The sequence below is a fragment of the Canis lupus genome, chromosome 1 (assembly GCF_048164855.1).
Source record: "Canis lupus baileyi chromosome 1, mCanLup2.hap1, whole genome shotgun sequence".
In the NCBI taxonomy this organism is placed as follows: domain Eukaryota; kingdom Metazoa; phylum Chordata; class Mammalia; order Carnivora; family Canidae; genus Canis; species Canis lupus.
The window spans coordinates 81,472,157-81,498,485 of NC_132838.1; the positions used below are offsets into that span (position 1 = coordinate 81,472,157).

Sequence of the window (26,329 nt, forward strand, 5' to 3'; positions counted from 1 at the left end):
CCTAGTACACAAGTGATATAATCTCACTTGTCCAGTGACTGGTGGAATAGTATTTAGTTCGCAGAAGAGCTCTAGCATTTTGATCAAGAAACGTCTGTGGATGGTGTGCCTATGAATTACTGAAGGTTCCTTTTTTTAAAAAAAAAAGAGTGGTTGGTTTCACTCTGATACCAGATAGGGTTGCCAGATTTAGAAAATAAAAATGCATGATGGCTAGTTAAATGTGAATTTCAGATGAACCATGGATTTTTTTAAGTCAGGTTTATTGAAGTATAATTGACATATGATAAAATTCACCCTTTTTAGGCATACAGTTCTATATATATATATATATATATATATTTGCAAACATCTACATCACGTAAGTACTACCATACTCAAGATATAGGATAGGATATCCTGATTTACTTGATATGGGGTGTGTCCTGGACTCAGCAGTTTTCAAAGGCTTCTTAGGTGATTGCAACATGCAGCAGAATTTGAGAGCCATGGCTCCAACCACCTGCCATGGATTTGCTCTCTGTGTTCTCTCTATATTCTCAATTGTTTGGCTTTGCATAATAGGTCGTAGAACCCACCAGGAATCAGTTGTTATCACAACTGTTCATCAGCATGAAAGGGAAAAATCTAATTACTAGCTCCTGCTGGAGGGATGTCTACAACTGGCCATTCATGATGAAGAATAGAGGAGCTCAGCTTGAAGAAATAAGATTAAATCTGAATAGGAGAAAATTATATGTTGGAATTATTAGATTTCATCACAAACTCCTGCCGTTGCCTAAATTCCTGTGATTAGTGAGAGCTAATCAGGCCTGAGGAAGAAAAGGAGACACGACAGAAATGTTCCAAGAGGAAGACCTAATAATAGAATTAAGATTCTATTATTAGAATAGTATCTGGGAGGCTCCTTTGGTTAAGCCTCTGACTCTTGGTTTCGGCTCAGTTTATGTTCTCGGAGTTGTGAGATCAAGTCCCACATTGGGCTCCGTGCTCAGCATGGAGTCAATTTGGGATTCTATCTCCCTCTTCCTCTGTCCCTCCCTTCTTCTCTCTCTCAAATAAATAAATAAATCTTAAAAAAAAAAAAAAAAAAAAGGATTCCAGGCACAGGCAGACCCAAGGCCCTGGAAGTAGTACAGGCATACCCTGGTGACTCGAAATTCTGTCTCCAACAAGCAAATATTTCACACTGGGGTACTGGCTCCACACCTTCCCAAGCCTTCATAGGAGACTCCAGTTTGGTTTCTGGGTGGTGAGAAAGATGACAAGTGAAATCACTGAGCAAGTTCAGGCACCAGCCCCCTAGTGTTCACCAGCCCAAGTTGCAAGGGTGTTCACATTCAGTGGTAGCCTATAGGTTAGCATTGAACTGTGGGGAAAAGATTGAGAGTCTTGAGATTTACTTTATGAGAGGTCTCAAGGTTGTACCCCTCAACGGCTCCATATCTCAACAACTTGTCCCTGTCCTTAGACACCCTGGATGGAAGGCCTAATAAGGTCAGGGGCCTTCTCAGTGCTTCTCACACATCAGAAGCAGACAAGCCAGTCTTTATATTGAAGGTGGAAGAAGAAATGGGTCAGGGGACTCAGGATGGGGATTTTTTTTTTATTATTGAAGTGTATTTGTATATAATATTATATTTATTTCAGGTGTACAACATAGTGATTCAACGTTTATATAGACTATGATGTAATCACCATGGTAAATCTGGCTATCCTCTGTTGCCAAAGTTGTTACAATATTATTAACTATATTCTCTGTGCTGTACATTGCATCCATGCATCTTATTTTACTTTTTTTAGTTAAAAAATTTTTTAAAGTTTATTTATTTTTAGTAATCTCTACACCTGTCATGGAGCTTGAACCCATGACCTTGAGATCAAGAGTCTTGCACTCTTCTGATTGAGCTGTCCAGGAACCCTTTATTTATTTATTTTATAACTGGAAGTTTGTACCTTTTAGTGCCCTTCCCCTATTTCATCCAACTCCCCATTCCCCTCCCCTCTGGCAACCACCAGACTTTTCTCTGTATCTATGAGTCTCTTTCTGTTCTGTTTTACTTATTTGTCTTGTTTTTTAGATTCCACATATAAGTTAAATGCACTGTTGGTATAAGGGAATTAGTATATATGTATATATATATCCCATTTCTTTATCCATTCATATATCTATAGATATAGGTATATGAATCTATGGGAGATAGATTATATATAATATAGGTTATTATAATATAGATTATATATAATATAATATAGATGATAGATAGATAGATATCTTCCATATCTTTTTTACCCATTCATCTATCAGTGGACACTTAGATTTTTTTCCATATTTTGGCTATTGTAGATAATGCTGCAGTGAATATGGGGGCGTATATATCTTTTCAAATTAGTGTTTTTTCTTTGAATAGATATCTAGAAGTGGCATTGCTGAACTGTATGGTAGTTCTACTTTGATTTTTTTAAGGAACCTCCATACTGTTTTCCATAGTGTCTGCACCATTTTGCATTACTACCAACAGTGCACAAGGATTTCCTTTTCTTCACATTCTTGCCAACACTTCTTATTTCTTTTCTTTTTTGATAACAGTTACTCTAAAGGTGATATCTCATGTTTGTTTTGATGGGATGGTGAATCTTCTGTGCACATCCTATTACAGTTGTTGCAGATATCTTGTAATATAATTTACTAAAAAATTATGGTAGTTAGCAGACCAGCTGCTGGATATTGTTATTTATTCATAAAGTAGCACATTAATTACCAAAACATATTAGTATTTTGACAATTTTATTTCAGTATTATTGGTACTCTTTGTAATACAATGTATCTTATGTAGTTGCAAACATGAACAGGGCTTCAATTTGTATTATTTTGATTCATGATGCCTGTCACTTCCGTTTTTTGATTTAGAGGTAATTTAGGAATCAGGAGCTGAAAACTAGTAGAGGGAAATAAAGACATTTACCTTGCTATAGCTTACATTCTTTTATTCTACACTTTATTTCCTTTGTTCCCAGGGTATTTTTTAAAATCTGATAGTATGATTTACATATGCTAATTTGCTTTCTATAAGAGCTACATTTGAATTACCTTTCCCAGTGAATAATTATTTGCTTCCCACTGGGAGGCTAGGATGACTCCTGCTGGTTCTATTGTGGAATCAATGATAAGGTACATTAAAGAGTCTCAGAATCACTCCCACGAGACTGCTTTCCTTTCTGTGCTCTATCCCCTTGATGTTGCCCCTCCTTTTCACCATACTGGGAATTGTAATTCAGGTACAGTACTTATTAGCTTATCCTCCATGACTTCGGATCATAGGTGGAAATGTGACTCTCAAAACCATTTCATATTCAAAGTTCCAAAATCAATAGCATAAGCCCAGACATGGTTTATGTACCAGCATGCCCCCTACCCTTGATATTTCAGGAATAAACATTAAGAATAGAAATGGAAATTATCTATTCCAGGAAGCCTAATTCATAAACATTCTCAGTGCTATTTTTATGGGAGAATGTGCTGTAATGCTATTCCTGAACTCTTTTTCTCAGGACACAAACCAGATTGGCACCTCAGAGCCTTGTTTTACCATAACAGTTAAGGAAACTTATGTTAGTACCAGTGAAAGTCCATGTTCAAAACAAGTAATGAAATGTATTTGTTTATGTGCATTTTAACATCTCCCTATATAATGAAGACAATTGTATTTTTATCATATGCTTTTGTAGTGTCTTAGGTAATTCCTTACCGTTTGTCCTGTAGTGATACAAGGTCAGCCCTTTTCATATTCAACACCTTTGATGAAACACCTAGAGACAAGGGGTACAGGGATAGATTAGTATATAGTGTTTTGTAGTTAAATACTTCTTTACTTCTCTATTCCCTTCATCTTCTCTCAGATCTGGGACCTGAAAGGATTCTTGCCAGGTATCCTCTCTGCTGCTGGCATTAAGTGTGAGAATTGACCATGATAACAAGGCCAATGTATGGGATTTCTTGTAGAGAACACTTTCCTGCTTATTTTTTTTATTAGAGTTGGTAATTTAGTATATCCATCTTATACTTGAAATTTTACTAGGACTTCTGTACATTTTTTAACAATTGTTTTTCTTGCTTTCTATTTGGTTAGTCAGATTCTTCTAAAATGGATGCTCGAGCTTTTTTTCAACACAAGGAGATGTTTCTGTTCTTCAATTTTCTTCATTTCATTGTCCTACAGCAGAGACCTTAGAGCCCCTGTGACTCTTTTCTTTTTTTCTTTTGTATGTTCTCTGCAAGAATAAGGTGATTGATATTCCAGCTCACTAAGTCTGTCTTTGGTAGGGTTCATCCTACTATTTAGCCTTCCAATGAGTTTAGTTTTCTGTTTAAATTGTGTTTTTATTTTTTTAAGATTTTATTTATTTATTCATGAGAGACACACAGAGAGAGAGGCAGAGACACAGGCAGAGAGAGAAGCAGGCTCCATGCAGGAAGCCTGATGTGGGACTCGATCCCTGGAACCCGGGATCATGCCCTGAGCCAGAGGCAGACGCTCAACCGCTGAGCCACCCAGGTGTCCCAGGAGTTGTGTTTTTAATTTCCCAAATTCCTTAATGCTTATTTTTCACAGCATCCTTCCTCCTGCCTTTGGTACAATATCCTATCAAATCTCTATCAGGTTACCAACTATATTCTTCTGTTTCCTATGTTGACTCTACTTCTCTAAGGACTAGTTCTGCTTGTTGAGTTTAATTTTTCTGTAAGTAAGTATTTCTTTTAACTCAAGCAACTTCTGAGCTGAGTATATTTCAGAGTTTTCCTTGCAATATTCTCATTTTTCTCATATGAAACTGAGAATTGTTCAGCTCTGTTGGGTTTTGCCGTCAGTTTTTTATTTTCTAGAAATCCCAAAGTATTTTGAACTATGGTGGCATACCTTAAGGCTTGCCATACACAGGTGTAGGTTTATGGTTGTGTATGGTTTTTGCCATTAACAAGGAACTGTTTCGTTTCCCATTTGGTTATTGTTTCTTGCACCATATTTGGTGTGAAATCTCAAAAGGAGGAATAGTGAGTGATAAACAATTGGGGGAGGATCAAAATAGCATATAACCTTTTTCACCAAACAGGTACATATTGACATCCAGTGCGGGCTCATGTGGATATCTATATAAGAACTAGTATTTGGGCCAAAGTACTATTTAGGGAGACTGTGTCTCTGTGCACTTATGATAATGGAAACTGTCAAGTTAATGTTAGATTGTTAGGAGAAGAGGTACTTTCGGGGCATCAGAAGATGGTCATTTTAAGATAGGCAGTGCTTCATATACAGGTGTTTTAGGTACTGGTAGGTACAGTAATTTTTTATTCATTTTTATTTTTATTTTTTGTCACCAGAGCTTGTTTTTCCCTTCATTGTATTGTTTAGCCATGACTGTGGGCCAGTATTTTAATATATTTTTTTGTAATTTTTATTTATTTATGATAGTCACAGAGAGAGAGAGAGGCGCAGAGACACAGGCAGAGGGAGAAGCAGGCTCCATGCACCGGGAGCCCGACGTGGGATTCGACCCCGGGTCTCCAGGATCGCGCCCTGGGCCAAAGGTAGGCGCCAAACCACTGCGCCACCCAGGGATCCCTGGGCCAGTATTTTAAAGTATAAAATCCATTTAAATCTTGGGGACTAGGGAACACTATTGTGTGAAACATTTAGGATTTAAATTCTTATGCTTGACATGGGTAGGTGGCACTAGAATGGTAGTTCCAAATCTAATGTCTCTTTATTTTGAAGAGGATGCAATGAAAAGAAAATAACTGTGGAATTCAGCTTTGGATTCATGTGGCTTGTCCTCAAGTCCTGGAATTCATTATCCTGGTCCCTCACCATCATGGTCTCTACCAGCACATGCCTTCATGCTGATTCCAACTTGTCCATTTCATAAGCTAAAATCATAGATATGAATTAAGCTTGTGAGTTCAACTGTGGTGCAGTCATGGTAGGGGTTGGCACGGAGGATGATTTTTGTTTTAAGCAACTGTTTAAAGAAATGGAAATTGTTACTAGTCAGGTTGATGTATAAACAAAGAAAAAAATTCAATGATATTATTAAAATCTAAGGACTTAAAAGGAAATTTAAAAACTTGTGCCCAAACACTGTACCTTTAGGACTCAGGTTTGTATCAAAACTCGAAAAGGAATGTGATCATCTCATGAATTAAGTGTTGGTCTATATTTTTTAAAGATTTTATTTATTTATTCATGAGAGACAGAGAGAGAAAGAGGCAGAGACACAGACAGAGGGAGAAGCAGGCTTTCTGCAGGATCCTGATGTGGGACTGGATCCCAGGACCCAGGATCATGTCCTGAGCCAAAGGCAATCAATCACTGAGCTACCCAGGCATCCCAGGTGTTGGTCTTATAGTCAGAAAATGAAGAATATGAAACACATCTTTGATTTTCTCTTTGCTGTATTTTTCATCTACCCACCTTTCCTAAGAAAACATTAAGTCTTTGCTATGTTCTTTGACTGCCAAAAGGAATGTGGTCTGAATTATACCATATGCTGGGATCTAGAGAAATAACTTTGCTTGGAGAGAAGCTCCAATCACTACTTGGTATTAGTTTGTATTTTGTGGATATAGGGTCTATTGATGTTCCTACATGTTCTGCTGATCATTATGGACTTGAGAAAACCAGAGCAGTGAGACAAGTTAGTTTGTATTAACCCAGTTTTAGAGGGGCTTGAGAGAACTTCACACATCTCAGTGGAAGATGTTCCAGGCCACAGATGTGAACAAAGGAATTGCTGCTCTGTATGAGTGAAAAAACTCCAATTGGGAGTAAACGAAATAAGAAATGAGGATGGCAAGATTTTAATTTCACCAGAAGGAGGGGGATTTTGTTCTACGACTTCCATTTCACTCTAGTAAATTACATTGGAGAAAATTCATGTTTTTCAAATTCAAGTTATTCTTTGTCTTATTGAGGATTGTAGTATAAATTCTGGTGAGTCAGTCTGAACATCATGATTGCACATAGGGGATGGAAAATAGAATAGAAGGTGAATTTCTGGCCTTAAGTAATCTGTGATGTTTAAATTAATTTACTGTTGTGACTCATTTCAGAGGCTTTTGGGGACAGTAGCTGAACTAGACAGATTCTAAGAGGGTTCTAAGGAAAAACGATGAAGTGATTGATATTGGGGGAACTTTTCCAAGTCTACTTGGAATACTTTACTTTAAAATACTTTTGGGCTCTGATAGAGTGTCCAACTTATCCTGAATTTCCTGGGACTTTCTTAGGTTTAGTGTCCTAGGAAGCCTCCCCTATTTCTGTATATTAGTCAGGGTTCTCCAAAGAAACAGAACCAATAGGATAGATGAATGGATGGAGAGAGAGAGAGAGAGAGAGAGAGACTCTTAATATGTAAGATTGGTTCAACAATTATGGAGGCCTCCCACAACAGTCTGTCCTCTCCAAGCTGAAGACCCACGAAAGCTGTTGGTGTAATTCCAGTCCCAGGTCCCGAGAACCAGGGGAGCCTGTGGTTCACATCTCAGTCCAGGTCTGAAAACCTGAGAACCAGAAGAGCCTGTGTCCCAGGGTGAGAGAAGATGGAGGTCTCAGCTTAAGCAAGGGAGCAGATTTGCTCTTCCTTCACCTTTTTGTTCTGTTCAGGCCCTCTGTAATTGGAAGTTGCCTACCCACATTGGTAAGGGCAATCTTTTTCACTCAGTCTACTCAAATGCTTATTTCTTCCAGAAACACCTACACAGAATGACCCTAAAAGAATGTTTTACTAACTATCTGGACAACCCTTAGCCCAGTCAAGTTGACACACAGAACTAACCATTACACCCCATATGACTGGAGGATAGCCCCATCATCAGTGGACCTTAATCTCTGTTTGCAATCCCAAGGGGATGAGGAAATCAAATACGAAAATGAAAGTGAGAACGTCTCTTGTCTCTGCCCACCTGTACTGTTTCCCTGAGGAGGATAAAGTTGTTCATCAGCATAGTAAGAGCCCTGGACATTCGTTGGATATTTTGTTTGTTTATTTGTTTTTTTATTCTGGGTGGGGCTACTGCATTTGAAATGTCTGTACCCATGTAGGGCTCATGTTCTTGCTTCTCCCTTTGAAAAAAGCGGTATCTGCTTCCCAGAGACAGGCCAGCCATTCTCTTCTCCAGTGATTCCCAACCCCAGGGGAATCTTGCCTCCCAGGAACATTTGTCAATGTCTGGAGACATTTTTGGTTGTCATAACTGGAAGTGTATGTACTATTGACAGTGATAGAGGTCAGGGGATGCTGCTAAACAACAAGTGGTGCACAGATTAGCACTCCCTTTATGCACAAAGGATTATCTCGTCTGAAATTTCAGTAATGCCCAGATTGTAAAACACCATGCTTACCTTCTTATTTCAGGCAGTTGTATATGTAAGTGGACCAGGACACAGGCCATCCTTTTCCCTGCAAGTACAACTGAATGTGTTGCTGACATGTGAGGGAGCAGGATGCCTTACTTCCATCTGCAGGTTTTAGCCCAGTGTTTAAACATAGACTTAATGAAGCAATCTTGCATTGCTTATTTTATCTAACGATTTAGAAAGTAATCATGTATTTCCTTTTCACCTGTTATTCTTCACTTTTGGTTCCCTCCGTTGGGAATTCTAGAGGGAAGAATAATGAATGTCAAATCATGATTTGGACATTCCTTGTTTCTGGGCTGTGATAGCGTTATAATATCATGAAGACTCTGCCTCTCTCCTCCACCCCTTGTCACCCCTTGTATATCTTCCTCTATCCAGACTCTTTCCCATCAATGACAAAACATGTCCATACTTTCTCCTATAGTTTAATGGATACATGAAAAATCATTTTAAAAAAAACCTTTTCCCTTTCTCCCACATCCTGTTCTGTATTTTTTAGTGAAGTTTCTTTGAGAGTTGAGGAATGGTAGATTTAACACAGCCAGTGAGTGTTCCATTGACAAGAGAGGTAAGTCAACACTAAGACCCAAATGAGATCATGTGCCCACAATCAAAGCATGGATTATTGCTTTTATGCAGCCCACCCATAGTAAATATTATTACAGATGAATGTAAAAAAAATCTATCACCTTTCAAAGCTCCTGCAGAAATTTGGACACAGGAACATTAAAGAAAGTCAAGAAAACTTTAATGTTGAGGATCCTTAGGGTTGTGGACAAATTACTTCTAACTATGAAAGCCAGATTCTCCCTTTCTCTGACTGCTCTGATGCTGAAACACAAGCCTATGACTTAACAACCCACTAGCCAGGTGCCCCTGTGTCAGACTTAGACTTAGAAACTAGTAACAAAATGAATAAGGGACTGTTCATCATCAGTTATGAGGTTGGTGGCATCCTGGGTAGCACTCTACAGTTTCCAGAGGCAGTAATGATACTTTATGTAGCCTGTCCAAGGTCCAGAAGGGGTGGTGGAATAACACGAGAAAATTTTCTTGTCTAGCAGCGGAGGCAGTGTGACCTTCATGGGAGCAGTTTCATAGATTTTGGGGATTGTTTCTTGCTATATTGCCTCTAGTCCTGGTTCTTTAGCCTTCCTACATATGCAGTGTGCTGCTCATATAATTTAATTCAGTCTCTTCTGAGCAAATTACCCAGAATTTCTGGTTGCTGTTGTTTGCTACTGAGCGCCCTCAATGGTACCCAGGGGAGCCTCCTTGGCAAGATGGAAGCCAAATGTGGAATAAATATCACATAGTCAGACCCTATCTCAGAAAAAGGGCAGTTCCACGAATTGTTTAATAACAAGCATATTTTACTTTTTGGATTCTCTTGTCTAATCTTGCCTCTTACCTCCTGCCTCCATTCAAGTAGCTGCATCTGTTAAAATAGGAATTGTGCAAGTCAAGCTATTTTTTTTCTGGATTTTAGGATTAAATCCCAACTTTCCCCTTAAGTTATAACTAAGCCTTGGGTATGTAGTGATAGATGAATAATATTAAAAGAAAGGAATAGGAAATAAGGGAGAATTGATAAGTAGTATGGATTTGGACTGTTTAGATTTCAGTTCTCTGTGACAGAGGCCTGCAAATGTTTTCTATAAAGAAACAGACAGTAAATATTTTGGCTTTGTGGGCCAAAGATTTTGTCACAGTGATTCAACTCTGCCATTATAGTGAGACGGAAGCCATAGACAATACCTAAGCAAACAGGTGCAATTGTGTTCCAATGAAACTTTATTTTTAAAAAACAGATGGTAGACTGAATTCGGCTTACTGGTTATGGTTTTCAGATCCCTGCTCTGTTATGCTAGGTTCTAGTTTTTTCATCCTGTTTATATTTAGGGCCAATTTAATTATATTCATTCATTCATTCATTCATTCATTCATTCATTCTATAATCATTCGTTGAGTACATATTTGTTTCCACAGTCAAACATTCCTGTAAATCAAGGAGTTTATAACCTTGAGTAGATTAGGTAGGAGTATTACCCTGTTGGTATCCTGGCCATGGCCCCTCAACCTTATCTCTTCAGTTCACATCATCCAACTTCCTACTGCCAGAGTTGCATTTCTTTGCCTTGGGAGTTTCTCTGACCATGAGTTGTATAGACTGGAACCCCCAAAGTATCCTGACACAATCCTTCCCTGAACCTGGGAGGGCTCTGTGACTGCTTTGACCAATAGGCTGTGACAGGTATAAGTCAGATGCTTAACTGACTGAGCCACCCAGGTGCCCCTGGTGTTTCTTTCTAAAGTTTTTTTGAGGACCCTCCATACTGTTTTCTATAGTGGCTATGCCAGTTTACATTCCCAACAGTTGCATGAGGGTTCCTTTCCCTCTACATCTTTGTTAAACTTGTTATTTGTTTCTTTTTTATTCTAGTCATTCTGACAGATGTGAAGTTATAGCTCATGGTGGTTTTGGTTTGCATTTATTTGATGGTAAGTGATGTTGAGCCTCTTTTCATGTGTCAGTTGGCCATCTGCATGTTATCTTTAGAAAAATGTCTATTCATGTCTTTTGCCCATTTTTTAATTGGATTACTTGTTTTTTGGTTGTTGAGTTGTATAATTTCTTTATATATTTTGGATATTAATCCCTTATCAGGGATGCCTGGGTGGCTCAGTGATTGAGAGCCTGCCTTCGGCCCAGGGTGCGTTCCTAGAGTCCTGAGATCGAGTCCCACATCAGGATCCCTGCATCTCTCTCTGGGCCTGCTTCTCTCTCTGCCTATGTCTCTGCTTCTCTGTGTGTGTGTGTCTCTCATGAATAAATAAATAAAATCTTTTAAAAAAATCTCTGGTCAGACATAACATCTTCAAATATCATTTCCCATTCAATAAGTTTCCTTTTTATTATGTTCATGGTTTTCTTTCCTGTGCAAAAGCATTTTATCTGGGTATAGTTCCAATAGTTTGTTTTTGTTTTCCTTCCCTGCAGAGACATAGCTAGAAAAATGTTGCTAAGAGATTACTCCCTATGTTTTCTTCTAGGAATTTAATGGTTTCAGATCTCACATTTAGGGCTTTCATCTATTTTGAGTTTATTTTTGTGTATGGTATAAGAAAGTGGTCCAGTTCCATTCTTTGGCATGTAGCTAGCTACCCAGTTTTCCCAGCACCATTTATTGAAAGACTGTGCTCTCATGAAAAAATGCTCAATGTTACTCAGCCTCAGGGAAATACAAATCAAAACTACATTGAGATACCACCTCACGCCAATCAGAGTGGCTAAAATTAATAAGTCAAGCACAACAAATGTTGGTGAAAATTCAGAGAAAGGGGACCCCTCTTACACTTTTGGTGGGAATACAAGCTGGTGTAGCCACTCTGGAAAACAGTAGGGAGGTTCCTCAATAAGTTAAAAATTAAGCTACCCTACAAACCAGCAACTGCCCTGTTAGGTATTTATCCCAAAGATACAAACATAGTGATTCAGAGAGGTACCTGCACCCCAGTGTTTATAGAAGTAATGTCCACAATAGCCAAACTAGGGAAAAGAGCTGAGAAGTCCATTGATAGATGAATAAAGAAGACGTGATATATATATACATACATATACATATGACACACATATATACATATAAACATATACTCATATATATATGAGTATATATATATCATATACATATATATACATACTCATATATGTATATATGTGTGTCATATGTATATGCACATACATATAATGGAATATTACTCAGCCATCAGAAAGGATGAATATTTACCATCTACATTGACATGAATGGAACTGGAGGGTATTATGCTGAGCAAAATAAGTCATATGTGGAATATAAGAAACAGCTAAGAGGATCATAGTGGAAGGGAGGAAAAATGAAATGGAAAGAAATCAGAGAGAAATACAAATCATGAGAGACTCTTAACTATAGGAAAAAAAACTGAGGTTTACTGGAGGGGAGGTGGGGAGATGATGGGGTGATTGGGTGATGGACATTAAGGAGGGCACATGATATGATGAACACTGGGTGTTATATGCAACTGATAAATTATTGAACTCTACATCTGAAACTAATGATGTCCTATATGTTGGCTAATTGAATTTAAATTTAAAAAAAGAAGGAAAAAAAAGAAAGAGACTGTGTTCTCACCATTATATATTTTTGCCTCCTTTTTTTTTTTTTTTGTAGATTAATTGACCATCTAAGTATACGTTTCCAGGGCTCTGTATTCTGTTCCACTGATCTATGTTGTCTATTTTGGGTCCAGTGCCATCCTGTTTTGATTACTACAGCTTTGTAGTAGATCTTGAAACCTGGGATTGTAATACGTCCAGCTTTGTTCTTTCTCAAGAATACTGTGGTTATCTAGGGTAGATAGATTTTGTGGCACCATATAAATTTTAGCGTTATTTGTTCTAGTTCTGTGAAAAATGCTATTGATATTTTGGCAGGGATTGCACTGATTTTGTAGATTTTGTAGATTGGGTAATATGGCATTTTAAGAATATGAATTTTTCTAATTCATGAGCATAGAATATCTTTCCATTTGTTTGTACTGTCTTCAATGTCTTTCATTGATATTTTATTATTTTCAGGGTACAGGTCTTTCACCTCTTTGGTTAAGTTTATTTCTGGGGCATTTTTTTTCAGTGCAATTGTAAATGGATTTTTTTCCCTTAATTTCTCTTTCTGCTACTTCACTTTTAGTATATAGAAATGTAACCAACTTCTCTGTGTTAGTTTTGTATCTTGCAATTTTACTGAATTTATTACTTCTAATAGATTTTGGTGGAATCTTTAGGGTCTTCTATGTATAGAAACACATGGTGCAAATAGTGACAGTTTTACTTCTTTCCTTCCAATTGGGTGCCTTTTATTTCTTTTTGTTGCCTGATTGCTGTGGTTAGAACTTCCATAACTATGTTGAATAAAAGTATTGAGTGTGGACATCTTTGGCTTCTTCTTGATCTTAGAAGAAAAGCTCTCAGTTTTTCAGTTTTGAGTGTGATGTTAGCTATGGGTTTTTCATATATGATCTTTATTACATTGAGGTATGTTCCCTCTAAACCTACTTTGTTGAGAGTTTTTATCATGAATGGATGTTAAATCTTGTCAAATGCTTTTTTTTGCATTTATTGAGATTATTATATTATTTTTATGCTTCATTTTTAATGCTAATATTTTGTTAATGTATCTTTCATAATTTCAGTGTACAACGCTGATTGATTTGCAAGCATTGAGCCATTCTTGCATCCTTGTAATAAATCCCATTTGATTGTGCCGAAATGATCCTTTTAATGTACTTTTGAATTTGAGTTGTGAATATTTTGTTGAGGATTTCTGCATCTATGTTCATGAGGGATATTAACTTATAGGGCTTTGTTTTGTTTTGTTCTGTTCTGTTTTTTTTTTAATGTCTTTGATTTTTGGTATCAAAGTAATGTTGACCTCAAAGAATGTATTTGTAAGCTTTCCTTTCTTTTTTGTTTTTTCGAATCATTTGAGGAAAATTGATGTTAACTCTTCTTTAAATGTTTGGTAGAATTCATCTGTGAATCTGTCTGGTCCTGGATTTTTGTTTTTTGGGAATTTTTTGATTACTGATTCAATTTTGTTACCAGTAATTGGTCTGTTCAGATTTTTTTTTTTATTTATTTATTTTTAAGATTTTATTTATTTATTCACGAGAGACACAGAGACAGAAAGAGAGGCAGAGACACAGGCAGAGGGAGAAGCAGGCTCCATGCAGGGAGCCTGACGTGGGATTCAATCCCTGGTCTCCAGGATCACGCCCTGGGCTGAAGGTGGCGCTAAACTGCTGAGCCACCTGGGCTGCCCTATTCAGATTTTCTATTTCATCTTGATTCAGCTCTGGAAGACTATATGTTTCTAGGAATTTATCCATTTTTCTTGGTTGTCCAGTTTAGTGGCATACAATTTTTGTAGTAGTCTCTTGTACTTCTTTGTATTTCTTTGGTGTTGGTTGTTACTTCCTTCTTTATTTCTGATTTTATTTATTTGAGTCCTCTCTTTTTTCTTGATAAGTCTGGCTAAAGATTTGTTAGTTTTGTTTATCTCTTCAAAAAACCACCTCTTGGTTTCATTGATCTTTTCTATTATGTGGAGAGTTTTTTGGTCTCTATTTCATTTATTTCTGCTCTGATCTTTATTAGATACTTCTTTCTACCAACATTGGCCTTTGTTCTTCTTTTTCTAGTTGCTTTGGGTATAAAGGTATAGATTGTTTTTTCAAGATTTTTCTTGCTTCTTGAGGTAGTCCTGTATCACTATAAATTGCTCTCTGAAAATTGAGGTAGTCCTGTATCACTATAAATTGTTCTCTGAAAATTGCTTTTACTGTATCCCAAAGATTTTGGACCTTTCTGTTTTCATTTGTCTCCATATATGTTTTTTGGTCTCCATGTATTTTTTTATTTCCTGTTTGATTTCTTTGTTTACCCATTGACTATTTAGTAGCATGTCGTTTAGCCTCCATGTGTTTGTGGTTTTTTTCAGTTTTTTTCTTGTCCGTGATTTTTAGTTACATACTGTTGTAGCTAGAAAAGATGCATGATATGATTTTAATCTTCTTAAACTTATTGAGACTTGTTTTGTGGCCTCACACGTCATCTATCCTGCATGATGGTCCATGTGAACTTGAAAAAAATGTGTATTGTTTTTGAATGGAATGTCCTATATTTATCTGTTAAGCCCATCTAGTTAATGTATCATTCAAAGACACTGTTTCCTTTTTTTAAAAAAAAGATTTTATTTATTTATTCATGAGAGAGAGAGAGAGACATAGAGAGGCAGAGACACAGGCAGAGGGAGAAGCAGGCCCCATGCAGGGAGCCTGATGTGGGACTCGATCAATTGTCAATTTCTCCCTCTATGGCTGTCAATATTTGCTTTATGAATTTTGGTGCTCCAGTGTTGGGTGCATAGATATTTATAATTCTTATACCCTCTTGTTCAATTTTTGGAAGGTTTTTAATGCAGTGATAGATGCCCAGGACCCTCACCCTGGACAGAAAATAGTTATTTTTATCAGCCCTTAACAGGTAAGGGACCTGAGGTTTAGAGAATTTATGCATGCATTGCCCAAGGTTTTACAACTTGTGTATTACAGATTAAAATTTCATTTTTAAATAGCTATATAATATTCCATAGAATGGAAGTACCAAAATTCATTTGAGCATTCTTAATGATGGCCATTGGTTGTTCCCAGTATTGTTACCACTATAAACATTGCTACAATAGCATTTTGGGGCATAAATCTTAGTACTTTTATATTCATAGAACAGATTACTCAAAAAGGGATTGCTGTGTCAGTTTAATTAAATAGATTGGCACCTGGCATAGGATGGAGTTTATCATTCTCTATGCATCTGGGTCTCAGAGATTCACTACTACAATCCCAGGCTGTTTAGAGATTAACTACTATAATTCCTCTGTCCCAGAGACTGGGTAGCCATTGTTTATAGCTGGAAATCATATGAGCTTCCATGAATCATATGTCTGGCCTACTTTTGGTTAGAGGTTCAATTGGCTTTTTTTGGTCTGAAGTTCCAGCTCCTTGTGGCTGAAAACTTTGTCTTTCCTAGGTAAGTTTATTTTAATAGCCATGCAGGTAAGTGTTGAAGAAATGCTTAGTAATGAAGTAATACTAGAGCCATCAATTTCTTCTCCTTAGAAGAATGGCTATATAAAATGAAAAGCACAGGAAGAAATAATAGAATAATGGGCCAATCCTCTATAATATCCCCCAAATTGGGGATACCTTATTTTTTCAAATCTATTTTACTATGTGACTCAACTCAACTGATCTTCCACCTGGGAAACTATTGGTATTTCAAACAACTCTGCATGAAAATGTGGCCTAGTACAGGATCCGTGTCCAGGGTTTCTTCAGTGGAATAGACTATCTCTTTTCTAATTGAGTTCTTCTTGTTCCCTACTTTTCATTTCCTCTTTCCTCTGTACTTAGACCTCAGACCCTTGGATAGGCTTACAATGCTACCCTCTGAGATTTAGAAATAGATTACTTTCAAATTGCCATTTCCTTACAACAAAAGCAGCTTTTCTGGTTTCTCAGGCACTGAGCACTTTGAAAGTTCCTAAAACAGAATATGCTATATTCTTTGACATGTTCCTTGCTTATCACTGATCTTCTTTCCTAAATATTTTTAAAAAATATTTATTGCTCCCCTTTTGTGGGAATGAAAAGATCTGGCTTCCTTCTGCTGTGTTCTAGTGGAAATGAATACCAATATGCTTCCCAAAATAAACAGGCTTCAGGCACCCATGAACATAAAAAAGCACTCACCCGTACAGAGGTATTTGAATCTGTACTCAGCAGCCCCCCTCCCTTTTTTTTTGTCAGTGTAAAAGCAAAACAAAACAAAATAGGCCAAGGCCATCGTCTTTATGAGTTACTCTAGCAGCCTTTTGTCAATCTGAACCTAGGGAACATGGAGCAGCAAATATAAACAGTATAGGGGAGAGTAGGCATTTCTAACAAACTGGCTAACTTTAATATTTTTTATGAGCACATTCAACAGCAGCAGTATGGCTTTTGTTACCTGGGCAGAGCCCTAAAATGTACTAAGATTATTGCAGTTATTTTAAAATAATTTGGGGGGGTTGTTTTTATTTACACCTCTTCTTTTCTTGTCCTCCTTTCTATTTTTACTAGAAAATAGTAAAAATTTACTATTTTACTATCTAACTTCAGGTTCTGACCACATTCTACATACATACATTTTTTTAACCCACTGATTTTCATTCTAGTTTCTGGCCTGAAACAGAAGGGAGAGAATTTTCAAGGCTATTCAGGCTGCTTTCCTCAGCCAGAAGTACACACCTTCTGAGGACTGCTCTCTGAAAACTCTTAGACAAGGTCTCATTTCAGAATGTCTTTGTCTCTGGCCAGTTGTCCAAACTACATATTGACTTAGCAACCCTTTTGAAATACAAACAATTGAGCCACTCAAAACTTTTCTACTTTCTTGTGAGAAAACAAACTCTTATTATGCCAATTATTCCTATCTTATCTTTTTCTAATTTCCTTGCTTTTCCAGGCCAAGTTATATAGATCTAAAAAGCATTTCGGGCAGCCCCGGTGGCGCGGCGGTTTAGTGCTGCCTGCAGCCTGGGGTGTGATCCTGGAGATGATATCAAGTCCCACGTCGGGCTTCCTGTAGGGGGCCTGCTTCTCCCTCTGCCTGTGTCTCTGCCTGTGTCTCTGCCTCTCTCTGTGTGTGTCTCTATGAATAAACAAACAAAATCTTAAAAAAAAACAAAAACAAAAAAAAACATTTCACCCACAAGAGGAGTAAAATATCCATATTAAAGACACTGCTTTTCAAGAAAGTTTAAAAATACCTCTTAGAGCACCTGGGTGGTTCAGTCAGTTAAGGGTCTGCCTTCAGCTCAGGATGGTCCTGGGATTGAGCACTGCATCAGGCTCCCTGCTCAGTGGGGAGTCTGCTTCTCTCTCTCTCCCTCTTCCCCTGCTTGTGCACTTTCTCTCTCTCTCACTTGCTCTCTCTCTCTCTCACATAAATAAATAAAATCTAAAAAAAAAAAAAAAACCTTGAAAATGAAACAAAACAGAAGGGTTAAAATAGAAGGAAGGGCGGGGATCCCTGGGTGGCGCAGCGGTTTGGCGCCTGCCTTTGGCCCAGGGCGCGATTCTGGAGACCTGGGATCGAATCCCACATCGGGCTCCCGGTGCATGGAGCCTGCTTCTCCCTCTGCCTGTGTCTCTGCCTCTCTCTCTCTCTCTCTTTCTGACTATCATAAATAAATAAATAAAATTTAAAAAAAATAAAATAAAAAAAAATAAAAGGAAGGGCAAGTATATTACATGAAGGCTTACAAAAATAAAGCATATGACAATATTTAGCTAAATATATCAGAATTTAAAAAGGTTTTTTTAAAGATTTTATTTATTTATTCATGAGAGACACAGAAAGAGAGAGGCAGAGACATAAGTAGAGGAAGAAGCAGGCCTCATGTGGGGAGCCCAATGTGAGACTAGATCCGGGAACTCCAGGATCATGCCCTGAGCCAAAGGCAGACACTCAACTGCTGAGCCACCCAGGCATCCCAGAATTTAAAAAGTTTTTGAGAAAAGGTGGAATCCTCCAAGGAGATAAAAGAATTATAAATCTTTATGCCCCCAAGTGACATAGGACATACATAAAGGAAATAGTTCTAGAAATGCTGAGAAAATGAAAAATGCATGATGATAATGTCACATTGTAACAGAATTCTATCAGAATTGATATATCAAATGGTCAAAATTTAAGTAATATAAGACTTTGCAAATCTGGATATCTAATTAATAAGAATGATTTAACAGCTATATTGTTAACAGTGTTCCCAATGAACAGAGAATCATGTTTTTTTCTAATAGCTATGAAAAATATAGCATTGGACTAAACATTAGACCACAAATAAAATATCAATAAATCCTAGGGAAATATATTAGTTTACATTCTTTGACCATAATAAAAAAAATCTAAAAATTAATATTAAGAGGTAGCATGTGTGTGTGTAGTGTGTAAGTCACACATAAAACTGGAATTAAAATTTTCCAAGTGAATCTTGGGTTAGAGATTTTTAAAGGCTAAAATTACAAAATAATTGGAAATGAGTGATTATGATAAATACATAAACTATGAACAGGATGTGGCCAAAGACACAGACAGAATAACATAGTTCAACATACAGGATAGGGATCCATCCATGTGCAAATGAGGAGACAGCAGAATTGGGCAGAGAGAAAAACCCATCAGTGGAGTCCTGCTTTAGATCTTTAGGGCTGGGCTTTTATACTCCTGCCTTGATGAATCACTGGCTGAGGCAGCTCTCTGTAGCTAAGGAACTAAGAGCTGTGGTACTAAGTACCCCCTTGAAAGTGGATCTGGGTGGTTTATCTCCACACCCACCGCAACCTGATTAAAAAAAAAAAAGTGACAATAGACAATAGAGTTGTCTCTAGTAAAATTAGACAAGATGATTGCTAATACTGCTGCTATTAGTCACAGCAAATTATGGACAATACAATAACACAGGAAAAAAACTGGTAAGAGGTGTACATATTAGAAAGTAAGCGACAAAACTATTTGCAGGCAGTATGACTGCATATGGAGAAAACATAAGAAAATCAACAACAGCAAAATAAAGCCCTAATATTTGTTCCACAAGATTTGCAGAATACAAAATCAGCAGACAGAACTTAGTAGCTTTTCTAAACATCCACTCTCCCAAATACTATCTGAAAAAAATAAAACATTAAGTAGATAATAAATGTTTATAAATGAAATATTTTGCTAACTTGGTAAATCCTTCACTCTCAACCAAAAACACATTGAACTGCTGGACAAAATATGGGTAAAAAATATTCAGTCCTTAACAGAGCTCAAAGCGAAAAAGGACATTCCCCAGAGGGGATTGCTCCGATGAAACGTATTCTCTCAGGGCTACACTCTTGAAAGTGAGCCCCCACCAGCTAAGAGGAGCAAAGTACAATGTGAATGACAGCCATAAAGACAGTTCTCATGTGAATGGTACTGTGAATGGTGGAGATATGCAACAAAACATTCTCCTTGAGAAGGATAAATTCTGGATAAAACCAGGTATCTAGAAGGGCTGCCACTTCTGGAAAAGGAAAACTGAAAAAAAAAAAAAAAAGTAGGCTCATTGAACTTGGGAAGCTGGAAAAGATCTTGACTGCATGAACCTCAAAATAGAAATTGAACATGGCTTCCATAAGACATCAAAGTCCCACATGTGGACTATGCATAGGTGGAATAAAATTTATATTACACATTTAGTGTGGCATTCCCCACACAGAAATATTAATTTAAAAACATGTCTTAGATTAGTCAAAACTCTTGGGAATCCCAGATGAAGCAAACATTTAAACAAACTAGTAATAAAACTATAGACCAATTTTACAACACTGTATTTATAAAATTCTCATCAGGGAAAAAATTCCTAATGGAGGTTTGCTCATTATTTGATAGTTACAAGTCGTATGAGAAAGTGATCAACTCTGAGACAGCTAGCAGATAATCAAGAGTATTATGACCCTAAAAATGTAAGTAGTAAAACAATCTGAACAATCCTTTAAAGTAAATATTTATTTATTAATATTTACATAGTTAGATTTTTCTAAAGGAATAAATAACAGGGATACACATTCTTTTTTTTTTTTTAAGATTTTATTTATTCATGAGAGACACAGGGAGGGAGAGGGGGGCAGAGACACAGGCAGAGGAAGAAGCAGGCTCCATGCAGGGAGCCCAACATGGGACTCGATCCCGGGTCTCCAGAATCAGGCCCTGGGCTGAAGGTGGCACTAAACCGCTGAGCCACCGGGGCTGCCCCTAGGGATACATATTCTTGATGGTGTACCAAATAGCTTTTTCTTCCAATTTCTTGCTTGTAATAGGATGCTACTTTTGTTTAGATTGTGAACTGCCATGTATTTCAGAGAAGAATGGGTTCCTTCCCAGACATAGGAGGCAAATCATGATTGGTATAAGTCAGTTATGGCAATTCTAACAGCTTCTAAAGTAGAAACAATGTGGCAAAATTCTGGTCAATAATACATGAGGAAAAAATTGCTTTAGACCTTTGGCAAAGTCTTCTTTGATCATCCAAAGGTATGTTTGAAGTGATATCCTCCTTTCTGCCACAGGACAGCATATATGAAGATGAGCTCCTTGGAGATGCTGCAGCAATCTTGTAATCATAAGAGGAAAAGGTTGAGGACAAAAGCCAAATACGTAAGATTAAGAGCAGAAAGTTGGAAAGACCCTAGGTCCTTGATATTCCTGATCCATTGAATTTGACTGCTCTGGAGCTTCCTTATCTCTGAATTTTCTATGTTGTGGGATAAACTTCTCATGGTTTAAATGATTTGCCCTTAGTCTTTTGTTATTTATAGCTCAGATCAAAGCAACTAATAAATTATACTGGGAAAAAGAGGATACTATAAAAAAAAAGAACAAGAACAAGTATGTTTGAACAGAGCCAAATAATTTTCTGTATGGACATTACAAACTTATTGAATAGGTTAAACAGCAGATAAGACTCAGCTCTGTGACAGTTAGTAAAATAGAAGATAGATCTGAGAAATCTTGCAAAATGCAGCATAAAGATATGAAAGAGAGTAATGGACTGAAAGATAGAATGAGATGTCTAACTCACATCTAAGTTCTCCAAAGGTAAAGACTAAAGAGAATGATGGGTGAATGGCAATATTTACTTATTTAATGATGCTTAATTTTCAATAATTGATGAAACATATCAATTCTAAGATGAGAGAAAAACAACGAATCTTGAGCTGGATGAACAAAAGTAATTCCTTAAAGGACACATTATAGTGAAAGGGAAAACAAAAGGGGAAAAACCTTGGTTGGAGAATAAAATGGAATTATCTATAGAAAAATATAGTGGCCTCTTTCTCAACAAATATCTTTCTGAGTACACAAACCACTGGCCTTCTTTCAAAACTCTTATTAGAACCCTCATTTTATTCAAGTATTGGATGGAGATTTCTTGATTAACCAGTCAAATCTAAGTCATTTACTCCTGTGATTTTATATATATATATAAAATATACATATTTTTATATATTTATATTTTACCCTTTAATGGTATCCTTGGATGAACATTCTTAATTTTAGTATGGTCTAATAATCAGTGTATTCATTTATAAACTAATTTTTACCCAACCTTAAGCTCATGAAGCTCTATTTTCTTTTAGAAATACTGTAGTTTTACTTTTGATGTATAGATCTTCAACCCACTTAGAATTAATTTTTTACATGATATGATATAATGACCAAGATTTTTTTTCACATATATTTTGACTCTTCACTGTTTTTTGAAAAGTCTACTCTTTGTCGTAAATCATATGACCATACTTTTGTGAGTCTGTTTCGTGACTTTCTGTTCTGCTTTATTTGGTTCTATTTGTGTGCCACAATCTCTTTTAGATTACTATAATTCTATAATAAGTCTTGATATCTGGTGGAGCCAGGTTATCAGAAGATCATTAAAAAACTATTGCAGTAGGACTGGAAGAGTTGATGGGGAGACAGCATACTGAATGCTGTGGTGTGCCACCAAGACACCCCCTTTAGGACTGAGAAACTTATTCCCCCAGATGCTGAAAATGCTGGTACATGATGAGTCTCAGTTGGGTCCTCTCTAGAAATTGCCATGTGTCAAAGAATGCCTGCTGTGTTCAGTGTAATACCACTCCCCAAGGGCAGCTTGCTTCCAATGAAATCACGACAATCAATGCTGAGGTCCATAGTCTAGACTTCTTGCCTCCAGGCTCAAGGCAAGGACCATCCCAGTTCCAGAATGCCCAAGGTCTTTGTTGCAATTCCTTCTTGTCCCTCTGCAAATTCTACTTCCTTTTATCCTTTGCTCTTTTTATCCCCAAAGAGTTCCCTAGTAAATTTTCTGCATGCAAATTTCCATCTCAGAATCAATTCCCAAATAACTTAACTTAAGCCACCCACAGGGGCCAGTTTAGAAGAAATAGAGGTGGTTGAAGAGTGAAAAAATTTAGTTATATATTTAAAGCAGTGCTAGTATGATTCCCTGATGGATTTGTTTTTTTTTTTTTTTGTTTTTTGGTTTTTTTTTTGTCGTTGTTTGTTTTTTTAAAGATTTTTTTTTTATTCATGAGAGACAGAGAGCAGCAGAGAAACAGGCAGAGGGAGAAACAGGCTCCCCTCAGGGAGCCCCATGTGGGACTTGATCCCTGAACTCTAGGATCACGTCCTGAGCAGAAAGCAGAGCTTAACTGCTGAGCCATCCAGGCATCCTGCCCTGATGGATTTGATGTAGGATGTGAGGGAAGGGGAATGGATAAAGTTGATTCCAAATATGACGCTGAGAAATTAAGTAAATGGAGGTGCCATTTATCAAGTAGGAGGATAACTGGGGAGAGAAGAATGTATGGATTCTACTTAAGAATTAGATATTGCACATTTCAGGGTGGCTCAGTTGATTGAGCATCTGACTCTTGGTTTTGGCTCATGTCATGACCTCATGAGTCATGAGATAGAACTGAGTCAGGATCTGCACTCAGTGGGGAGTCTGCTTGAAAGTTCTCTCCCTCTGTCCCTACCCTCACTCTCATGCTCTCTCTCTAAAATCAATCAATCAATCAATCAATCTTAAAAAAAGAATCAGGATCAAGCATTTTAGTACTGAGATACCTATTAAATATTCAAGAGGAATCTCAAAGATATAGTTGGATAAATAAGTCTGGACATCAGGGAAGAGGTTGGGACAGGCATGACAGCATTTAGCATGTTGCAGAAAATTTTAGAAAAATCTTTCTAAGGCAAACAACATATTAACAGATTAAAAAAAAAAGAACCATTTGACCATCTTTATAAGATATAAAGAGAAAAATTCATTGAAATCCAATACCAATTCATGGTTAAAAACTCTTTGCAAATTAAGAAGAGAAGGGGATTTCCTTACATTTAATGGACAAAAAGTATGTGCCAAAATAGCACAGCAAACATTACTCTCTTTCTTTTTAAAGATTGTATTTTTAAGTAATCTTTACATCCAATGTGGAGCTTGAACTTACAACTTCGATATCAAGAATCATATGGTCTACTGAATGAGCCAGCTAGGCGCCTCCAAACATCAGTTTTAATTGGGAAAATTTAGATGAATCCTGTTTAAAATGAGGCATAAGACAGGATATCAAATTTTATCACTCTGTTATCATTACACAAAAAGTGCCTTGCAGTAGGATAGAGTAAGAAGAATAAGAACTGAAAGTAAATTAATAAGAGGTTTGAGTTAAAAATATACCTGCCCTACGACCCAGCAATTGCACTGTTGGGGATTTACCCCAAAGATACAAATGCAATGAAACGCCGGGACACCTGCACCCCGATGTTTCTAGCAGCAATGGCCACTATAGCCAAACTGTGGAAGGAGCCTCGGTGTCCAACGAAAGATGAATGGATAAAGAAGATGTGGTTTATGTATACAATGGAATATTACTCAGCTATTAGAAATGACAAATACCCACCATTTGCTTCAACGTGGATGGAACTGGAGGGTATTATGCTGAGTGAAGTAAGTCAGTCGGAGAAGGACAAACATTATATGTTCTCATTCATTTGGGGAATATAAATAATAGTGAAAGGGAAAATAAGGGAAGGGAGAAGAAATGTGTGGGAAATATCAGAAAGGGAGACAGAACGTAAAGACTGCTAACTCTGGGAAACGAACTAGGGGTGGTAGAAGGGGAGGAGGGCGGGGGGTGGGAGTGAATGGGTGACGGGCACTGGGTGTTATTCTGTATGTTAGTAAATTGAACACCAATAAAAAAAAAAAAAAAAAAACAAATAAGAGGTTTGGCTGCATTTAAGCCAGATAGGAGGTTATTTTTCTCTCTCATAAAAGTAATTTAGAGATGGGTCATCCAGGGCTAATATGGTGGTTCTGTGAAGTCATCAACCACCAAGATATCCTCTGACTTTGTGTTTGCTATCCCAAATGCTTGATTTTCAATCTCAGCATTCCTCATATTCCAAGGTGCTTCCTTGAAAGTCAGCAATAAAGTCTATATTCCAGGTAATAAGAAGAAAGGATGTGATAAAAAGTTATCCCAAGCCAGCTGTTCTTTTTTTTTTTTTATTTATTTACGATAGTCAGAGAGAGAGAGAGGCAGAGACATAGGCAGAGGGAGAAGCAGGCTCCATGCAGGGAGCCCGACATGGGACTCGATCTGGGGTCTCCAGGATCGCGCCCTGGGCCAAAGGCAGGCGCCAAACCTCTGCGCCACCCAGGGATCCCCCAAGCCAGCTGTTCTTATTTGAAGGGTCTGTCCCACAAATCTTACACATCAATTTCTACATATAGTCACATGACTATATGACAAGAGAGGTGTTTTTTTTTTTTAACTTTTATTTACTTAAGCAATCTCTACACCCCACGTGGGGCTCAAACTCATGACCCCAAGATCAAGAGTCACATGCTCTTCCAACTGAGCCAGCCAGAAACTCTGAGTTTTTATTTTTGTTGAAACTATTTTTCTCCTTAAAAATACTTGCTTCTATTCAGGAAGATATGAGAAATGTATATTGATGGAAATTCCTGGCTGTTGACTCAAATCCAGTCTCACTTTGTTCCTTAGCACATTGCCATCTAGCTAAAAGCTGGTTTACTAGCTTTCCTTATTGCTATATGGGCTCATGGCTAAGTTCTGGCTTTTGGAATGAGTAGAAGTGGTGTATGTAGTATCAGCTTCATTTAGTTAAAAGAAAAATCTCTTGCCCTGATTATTCCTTTTTCCCTTCCTGTTAGCTGTAATATGGACCTGCAACAACCGAGCTTTGAATATGCATTTGAAGACAATCCCTTAGGGATTGTCTATAGGAAAATTGGTTTTGCACATGGAAAGAAATGATACCAGATCCCTTCCTCGTACCATCCACAAATATAAATGTGAGATGGATAAAAGACATAAATGTGATAAAATAAATCAAAAACTTTTAGGGACAAAACCTCATAACCTCCAGATCAAAAGGGATTTCAGGATTTTGTATAGCTATTCCTTTCTAATTGCTAGATAGGATACTCTCGATATATGAATCACTGAATAAAGCCAATTAGAAATTCAAATAAAAACAATAAGACACAGAAGCAAAAATCATCAAAGAAAAGATTGAAAAAGTTGACAACACTAAACTTTAAAACTACTTAATGGTGAAGGAAAATGTAAACGTTTGAAAGACAAGATAGGCTTCTGGTTAAACTCTAATATTACAAACTATTCCTACTCATTACTAAGAAAACTACACAATGCAATAGAAATATGGATAAACA

The 26,329-nt window shown here is 37.2% G+C and overlaps 1 long non-coding RNA gene across 4 annotated transcripts in view; it reads left to right on the forward strand.

Moving 5' to 3' along the window:
- The window catches only part of LOC140639152 (uncharacterized), a 114,777-nt gene that overhangs the window by 22,645 nt on the left and 65,803 nt on the right, over positions 1 to 26,329 (forward strand). For 2 of the 4 annotated variants that reach the window (XR_012035991.1, XR_012035994.1), the window contains exons 2-3: positions 5,472 to 5,587; positions 10,861 to 10,919. This is a non-coding gene — a long non-coding RNA (uncharacterized lncRNA). The remainder of the gene's footprint in view (positions 1 to 5,471; positions 5,588 to 10,860; positions 10,920 to 26,329) is intronic. The other 2 variants (XR_012035992.1, XR_012035993.1) reach the window with 1 other exon arrangement.